This window comes from Tupaia chinensis, unplaced genomic scaffold (assembly GCF_000334495.1).
Source record: "Tupaia chinensis unplaced genomic scaffold, TupChi_1.0 Scaffold144336_1, whole genome shotgun sequence".
In the NCBI taxonomy this organism is placed as follows: Eukaryota; Metazoa; Chordata; class Mammalia; order Scandentia; family Tupaiidae; genus Tupaia; species Tupaia belangeri.
The window spans coordinates 342,351-349,985 of NW_006204194.1; the positions used below are offsets into that span (position 1 = coordinate 342,351).

A 7,635-nucleotide genomic window follows, 5' to 3' on the forward strand; every position below is an offset into this window, starting at 1 on the left:
TGACTTTTTTTTTTTTTTTTTAGAGGTTTTTGCTATTGGGCATGTGCGCTCGCCAGACAGAGAGAGACAGAAAGAAAGAAATCATCCCAGGGAGGATGGCCATGCCACAATCCCTTCTCCTCCATTCTCCTCTCAGGATCTTGGGCACGTACACACACGTGCGTGGTGTGAGTTTTAAGCCACCCAGTCTGGGACGCGTACCGAGGTCGACTACAGGGGAGTCCAGCGACATAGCCATTGCGCTAACTGCTGGTCCCCTATGTTGAGTATTTTAACAGGGTTTTAAAATACATGATTATTCTAGTCTTCTGAGTTAAAATTGTTCAGGTGACTATAATGTCCAGAAATCCAAATAAATATATGTAATAGTTTACTGCTATTCACTGACAGGTTCAATGTGTTGTTCCTCACTTGCAATTCACAGTTCAGTGAGCTGCGCAAAACTGCAATGCACAATGTGCACTGAAGCAGGACTTCCGTCACTCTGTGTATGCACATCTGCAACACACTGCCTCAAATGATTGTGTGTCTTCTTTGCACTGAGTAAGCTAGTGCCTTTAGAAATATCCACGAAGAAGTAATCAAGGGAGTTAAATCTACTAAAAAATATATATATAGTCTATGTATTCAGACATTGTGGTCACCTGAACCTTTTTTTTTTTTTAATAAGATTTAGCTACTGTAAGTCTCATAAACATTTTTACTATTGTACCTAGAAAAAAATGAAAATAAAAAGATAATAAAGAACAAAAATATATCTTTTTGCTTTCAATCATCTATAAAGACCTTCTAGATGATTCAGAATACAAATTTGGTTTTAAAATAGTTTTACATTTTTAACTTCTTTGGAAACAGCCATTCTGAGCAAACATGGTGACCTTTAGACACGTTCAGAAACACTGTTCTATGGGCAGTTCACTTGCAAAGCTATGAATGCCATTAACATGTGAATATGCTAGCTGCCTGTGTCTGAAACTGCAGAACAGTCTCAATTTAAAGGAAGTCACGTGCATTTAATCAGAAATAGCCCCCCAGAAGATTAGAGAAAACTTACCTAGAACTACATGGCGCCAGGTGTTTTGCATCTTCAGCTGATTAACATCTGAAAACAACTAGCTTTGTATTCCACTTCCTCCATTTTCTGCCCTTTAAAAGAATAAACCTGGGAATCGGTGCTGGGGCTGCCTCTATCAGAGAAGAGGCAATTCCCAACCCCCGCATTGCTTGTGTGTCTTTGTGTGTTTATTTTTACATTTATCTTCTAATCCACAGTCCCCCCAACTCAGACACACATTCATTTAGCTGTGTGGGGCATGGCACATGGTGCCCAAACATGGGGCCTGAGTACGGGGGAACTACGAAGAGTCAGGCAAGTGTACACTCCTTGAGGTTGGCTGGAGATAATAGGGTTAAGGTAAGGAACCAATAGAGTAAAATAAAAAATAGAATAAAAGGAGATAATAGAGTAAAAGAAGGAATAAATAGGGACCAACAGTTGGTATAATGGCTATGTCACTCGACTCCCACATAGTCTATCTTGGTTCGAGTCCTGGACCCAGTGGCTTAAACTCATGCCAGGCGCATGTGCATGTGTGCCCAAGATCCTGAGAGGAAAATGGAGAAAGGATTGTGGTGTGGCCATCCCCTCATGGGGTGATTTCTTGCTCTGTCGCTCTGTCGCTATTTTTCTAGTGCGTGCACGTGCCCTATAGCAAAACCCTCTCCAAAAAAAAAGGTGTAGGGCCTGGGGGAAGGGAAAAGAAACATGGTGGAAATTTTCCCACCACCTTCCACATTTGGCACAGTTGCCAACGAACTCTCCCGCCTTCTGCCTTTGGCGCACCTGCCACCAGTTGAACAGAAACATCATCTCCCCTTGGCTGGACAGGATACCATAATGCTGTGGCAACTGCTCATTGGACAAGGGCCTCAATAAGAGAATGAGCAGCAGTCTTTTGGGTGTGACTCCCCCAGCCTCTGTTCAGACCAACCTCATTTGAGAGCTTTTTGTAGAATAAATTTTATTGGCTCTGCTAAATCCCAAGTCTGACTCTGGTTCTTCCATCCTTGCTGCCTGTGACTCTGCTGCCGATCATAAGTCTGACCTAACATCTGTTGCCAAAACCTGGGAGGGGCTGGATGCCTCTTGGTTAGAGCCCCTCCATTGGACCTCCCACGCGGTCATCTGGCTGGGAAGGTAAGTGACCACACCCCGTTTTTTGGACCTCCAGAGTTTTCCTGTCTGTAGTTGCAGCTGCGCCAGGAACACTCCCCATCCATTCCAGGTGCCCCAGGGGTACCCTAAGAATCATCTTGTCTCAGGGCCACCTGGACAACATTTTCTTCACCCTCCTATCCATGGAGAGATTTTACCCAAGGGGGACGCCTCTCAACTCATTCTCTTTACCCGATGTCTAATCCATCATGGGGTCTGCTGCTTCCAAACCTGATCCACAAAAACCTTTAAGGTGTATCCTCTGTAATTGGAAAAAGCTAGGTTATGATCAGACTGAACAATCGAAACACCACCTGATCTTCCTGTTGATCACGGCTTGGCCCAAATATTCACTAAACAATGGATCAATCTGGCCACCTGAGGGCACTTTTGATTTCAATATCTTGACCAATCTTACCAGTTTTTGTCAGAGTAACGACAAATGGATGGAGGTCCCACATGTTCAGGCTTTTTGGTATCTGTGCTCTCATCTCCACCTCTGTGTTACCTGCTCTCCCTCCCAGATTTTGCTTGCTAAGGTGGGCAAGGCCCGAAAACCCACTCCTAGCCTTTCCAAGAAAACTTCTGAACCCCCTGAATCCTCTGCTCTCACTGTTCTCCCGGAGTCTCTCCTCTCCGTCAAGACCCCTCCTGACCCTCCCATTAAACTTTCCCGAACCCTCTGTCCTCCACCTCCGTACCCCAAAAATCCTCCCCACCCCCCCGGCCAACAATCCCTCTGTACTCCCCTGTTGCCGGTCGAACACACTTGAATGACCCACCCCCACCCCAGGTCATGGCTCCCTTACGGGAGGTGGCCGGAGCTGAGGGAGTCGTTCGAGTCCATGTTCCTTTTTCCCTTGTGGATCTGTCCGCCATTAAAAAGTGCTGAGGCTCCTTCTCTGCCAACCCCACCCAATTTATCAAGGAATTCAGATATCTTACACAGGCCTATGACCTCACCTGACATGACACCCACCATGACAGCAGATGAGCGTGACCGAATACAGGTGGCAGGAAGAGAGTATGCTGACAGGGCCCACATGGCAGACTCCACCACAGCGGTAGGTGCTGAGACAGTCCCCGCAGTTGATCCTGGCTGGAGATATCAGGAAGGTGACCCTGGCTGCCGGCAACATGACTACATGTTGCAATGCCTTATGGCAGGAATGGAACAAGCAGCCCAAAAGGTAGTAAATTATGACAAATTGCAAAAAGTCACCCAGGGTCGAGAAAAAAATGCAGTCATGTTTTTGAGCTGCCTCACTGAGGCTATGCAGCACCATACTCAACTCTCCCAGAGGACCCTGCTGGGGCGGTAGTTCTGGCCACCCACTTTATCACCCAGTCAGTCCCTGATATCAGGGGGGAAAAAAAAACCTCAAAAAGGCTGAACAGGGCCCTCAGACCACCACATGAGACCTGGTGAATATGGCAATTATAGTTTTCAACTCCTGAGGAGGATGCTGAGGTAGCCCGACACAAACAAGCCAAACAGATGGCTGCCATGCAAGCCCAAGGCCTGGTAGCTGCCCTGTGGCCGGCACCTCAGAAGGGGGTCCCTAGGTGCAGTCTTCAAATGCAGCAAGCCAGGCCTCTGGGCCCATGAAGGCCTGGATCCCGGGCCGCCCACTAAACCCTGCCTAGGGTGTGGCAAAATGGGTCACTGGGGCTCTGACTGCCCCAAAAGAGGGAGACGAGATCCACTCCTGACGCCTCCACGCCGAGAGGAGATCCACCACTCTGATTTCAACCTGGCCATGGTGGGATCTGCTGAAGATTGATGGGCCCTGGATTCAACCACCCCATTACCCTCGCTGAGCCCAGAGTCCAGCTTCAGGTTGGCGGGTAAGTTGTTTACCTCCCTGGTGGACACAGCGCTACCTACTCCGTCTTCCCAACATACCCTGGCCCCTTATTAACCCTCCCAGGTCTCCACTGTGGGTAGTGATGGCTGGCCCTCATGTCCTCTCTACCAAACCCTCAGCCTGCCGCCTCGGAAATATACTTTACCCACTCTTTTCTTGTCATTCCCACATGCCCCACACCCCTCCTAGGCCGTGACACCCTTACAAAGTTACACAACATCCTTACAGAATTACACAGCACCCTTCATTGAACTCCTCCCCCCTTTTTTTGGCCTCCTCTGCCAGGCCGCCTGTTCCCCCGCTGGATTTAACTCCCCTCCCCCACCCATTCCTCCAGACCAGGTCAACCCCATCGTCCCAACTCTTAGAGAAACCCTCTTCTCTCCCTCACAGCGGAAGCCTCTGTCATCTCTGCCCTACCCCTATAATTATCTGTTCAGGCCCTCTCCATAACACTAGCCCTAGTTCTCTCTGTTGGACTGGCTGTAGTGGTCCCACAGGAATAGGCGTTCTGGAAAAGGCTTTTTGGTAGCAGTGTTATACCTCTTACTCCTGGGAATCATAGTAAGTCTAAAATGACTGGATTGACTAACTGGGGCTGCCTTGTCCCCACGTGGTTAGCCGTGCCTGTCCTCCTCCTTCTCATGGCCTTTGGAATGGGCTCCACCTTGACAGTTACAGGGTGGGAATTCCAGGTATGACACACATGGGGCAATCAAGGTGTTATCAATAAGACTGCTTGGGACAGGCGCTCCTCATGGGTCACTCTGCAGTTCGACCATTCGGGGTACCTTAGCAGCCCTCTGGTCAACTTTGGCCCCGTCAGGGTTGCACCCCCATGACCTGTAATCCAGTCACATTTACCATCAGGATCCCATCTGCCTCTCTCTGGCATCCACCCAACTGGCAGGTATCCGAATAGATGCCTGGGGTATGGACCCTGGGAGTATTATACAAATACTTAAAGTTTATCATAACCCACCCCCAACATGACCAATACAGAAAATTTTGGTGCCAGCTTCAGTCAACTCTACTTTTCATTTTCTGGCCTCCCTGGACCCCACCCAAAATAACTCTTGCTGGCTCTGCCTCCCACGTTAAGATGGCTCATGGTCGCCATTCCAGTACCACCCTCATTCCAGGTCAGTTATACCTCTGCCCACAATGTCGCTGCCTCTCCACAGCTTTCCAATATCTCTCCTTTCCACGTCTAACCTCACCTTGGCTCCCAATGCCTCTGCCCAGTGCCCCAACCCCCGCTGGGATTTTCGTCCTCCGTGGAGGTGTTGTGTTCTCTTGCTCGCAGCCTTACCACTCGCTCCTGTGTCTTGGTGTTTCTCACTCCCAACCTATCTATCCTCACTGAGGGAAAACTGAACGTTGCCTCAACTCCACCCCTCACCCCAGCCCGCTGGTCAGAATGTGAATAGCTGCAGGAGTGGGAACTGGGATTGGGGCATCCCATCATCCATACACTTCTATGAGAAGCTTTCTAAAGAATTTTCTGAAAATATTGCCATAATTACTACCTCTCTAGAGTCCCTATGCATCTTTCTGGGAAAAGAATGCTGCTATTATGTCTATAAATCAGGAATCGTTCAGGACCATATAAAACCCTCAGGGGTAGACTGACACAGATGGCGAATAAAAGACAGGCAGAAACATAGAACTCTCCTAAAACCCCTGCTACCCTGGCCCCTCCCGTTTCTAGGGCCCATCATACTGCTGTGTCTAATCCTGGCCTTTGCGCCCTGTGTCCCACGCTTTCTCAGGGAACGCGCCTCCACCATCGGTCCAGTGGCAGTTAGTCAGATGCTCCTGCACCCCCTGCGCACCAGAGGGCCCCAGATGGAAGCAGCAGAGCGGTCTCAGGGCTCAGCCCTTGTCCTTTTAAGGCCGGAGCCGGGGAGGAGGGAAGAGAAACATGGCGGAAACTTTCCTGCCGCCTTCCGCACCTGGTGTGGCCAGCCCTGGACTCTCCTGCCTTCTGCCTTTGGCGCGCCCATCAGCAGCTGAACAGAAACATCGTCTCCCCTTGGCCAGGACAGGACGCCATCATGCTGTGGCCACCGCTCATTGGACAAGGGCCTCAATAAGAGAACAAGATCAGCCCTTTGGGTGTGACTCCCTGGCCTCTGTCCAGACCGCCGGACCTCACCCGAGAGCTTTTTGCCGAATAAATTTTGGCTTTGCTAAATCCCAAGCCTGACTGTGGTTCTTCCGTCCTTTCCGACTCTGACTCCAGTGCCGAACAGAGTAAGAGGAGTGGGTTCAATTAATGTTGGGTGTAAAACATGGCAACAAAATGGTCTAAAGAGAGATACCTGTATGTCTAAACATCTTATATGTTAAAAGCTAGGGGGCAAGGCCAACAGGAGGTGTGGTGGTTAAGGGTGCTGGACTCCCAATATGGCCGACTGCAGTTTGAGTCCCAGGCCTGGCAGCTTGCTTTCTCACTTTCCCTCTCTTTCTTTTTCTCTTTCACTCTGTCCCTCGCTAGTCAAATTAAAATAAATAAATAAAGTGAAAAAAGAAAATTCTTTTTTTTTTTTTTTTTAAAGCTAGGGGCCATTAATTTAGTATCAAGCAGTTACATCATTTCCTGGATTTTGTACAGAAAACCTGCCCCTAGTTCCCGGAGCAGGAAACAGTTAATGAGGAAACCTGGGATAAGGTTGGAGAACAGATCAGGGAACAATATGTAACAGGGTGTCCCAGCAGGATTCCCATTTTTCTTGCCTTCTCCATTGGAATTTAATTAAGGAGTGCTTGAGACAAAACCCTCTGGGAGAACCTGGAGCTGGTTTGGTAACTCAACTAAAAAACACCCTGTAGGGGTAGGTATCCCTCCCTCCTACCTTAAGAAGTCAGGATCTGTAACTAAAGACAAGGAAACAGAGGTGGGACCTGACAACGAAAACCAGTCTTTTGTAGCCAGGCAGACTTGTGCTTGTAGGTTCTGAACAGCCATAGACAGGGAGGATTAAGGAGCCACTGCCTTTTGGCAGAGCACTGCCCAGCTGTGGCCAGCTACTTCCCAGTCAAAACCTGCTGTATATCAAATGGTGCTAAAAGAGGAAAGATATCCTCCCCTTTATTTATTTATTCATTTAAAATATTTTATTTAACTTTATTTATTTTTAAAAGTTGACCAGAGAGAGAGACGACAAGTGAGAAAGGAAGCTGCAGGTCCAGGACTTGATTGCGGTCGACCATGTGGGAGTCCAGCGCCCTTAACAACCATGCCAACCGCTGACCCCAATGTCCTCCACTTTAACCCCCCTCCAGCAAGCTTTTCGATGCACAGCAGATAGAGGACATCCCGGGACAAACTCAACAGTAGCATGAGCCGATTTCCTTTAAAACTCTAAAAGAATTAAAAATGGCTTGCACACAATATGGTCCTGCAGCACCATATACAATGACATTAGAAACACCTGCTCAGTCTGCACTTACCCCTGACGATTGGCAGGTGTTAAGCAAGACATGCTTGTCGGGAGGAGATTTTTTTTTTTTTTTTTTTTTTTTTGGAGGAGGAAAAAAAAATGGGGG

The 7,635-nt window shown here is 48.4% G+C and overlaps 1 long non-coding RNA gene across 1 annotated transcript; it reads left to right on the top strand.

Annotated features, from left to right (window-relative positions):
- The first annotated feature begins 3,003 nt into the window (after positions 1–3,003).
- Positions 3,004–6,280, top strand: LOC114005719 (uncharacterized). Its single transcript, XR_003547557.1, has 2 exons — positions 3,004–4,063; positions 5,856–6,280. It is a non-coding gene; the product is annotated as an uncharacterized LOC114005719 (long non-coding RNA).
- Positions 6,281–7,635: the final 1,355 nt, after the last annotated feature.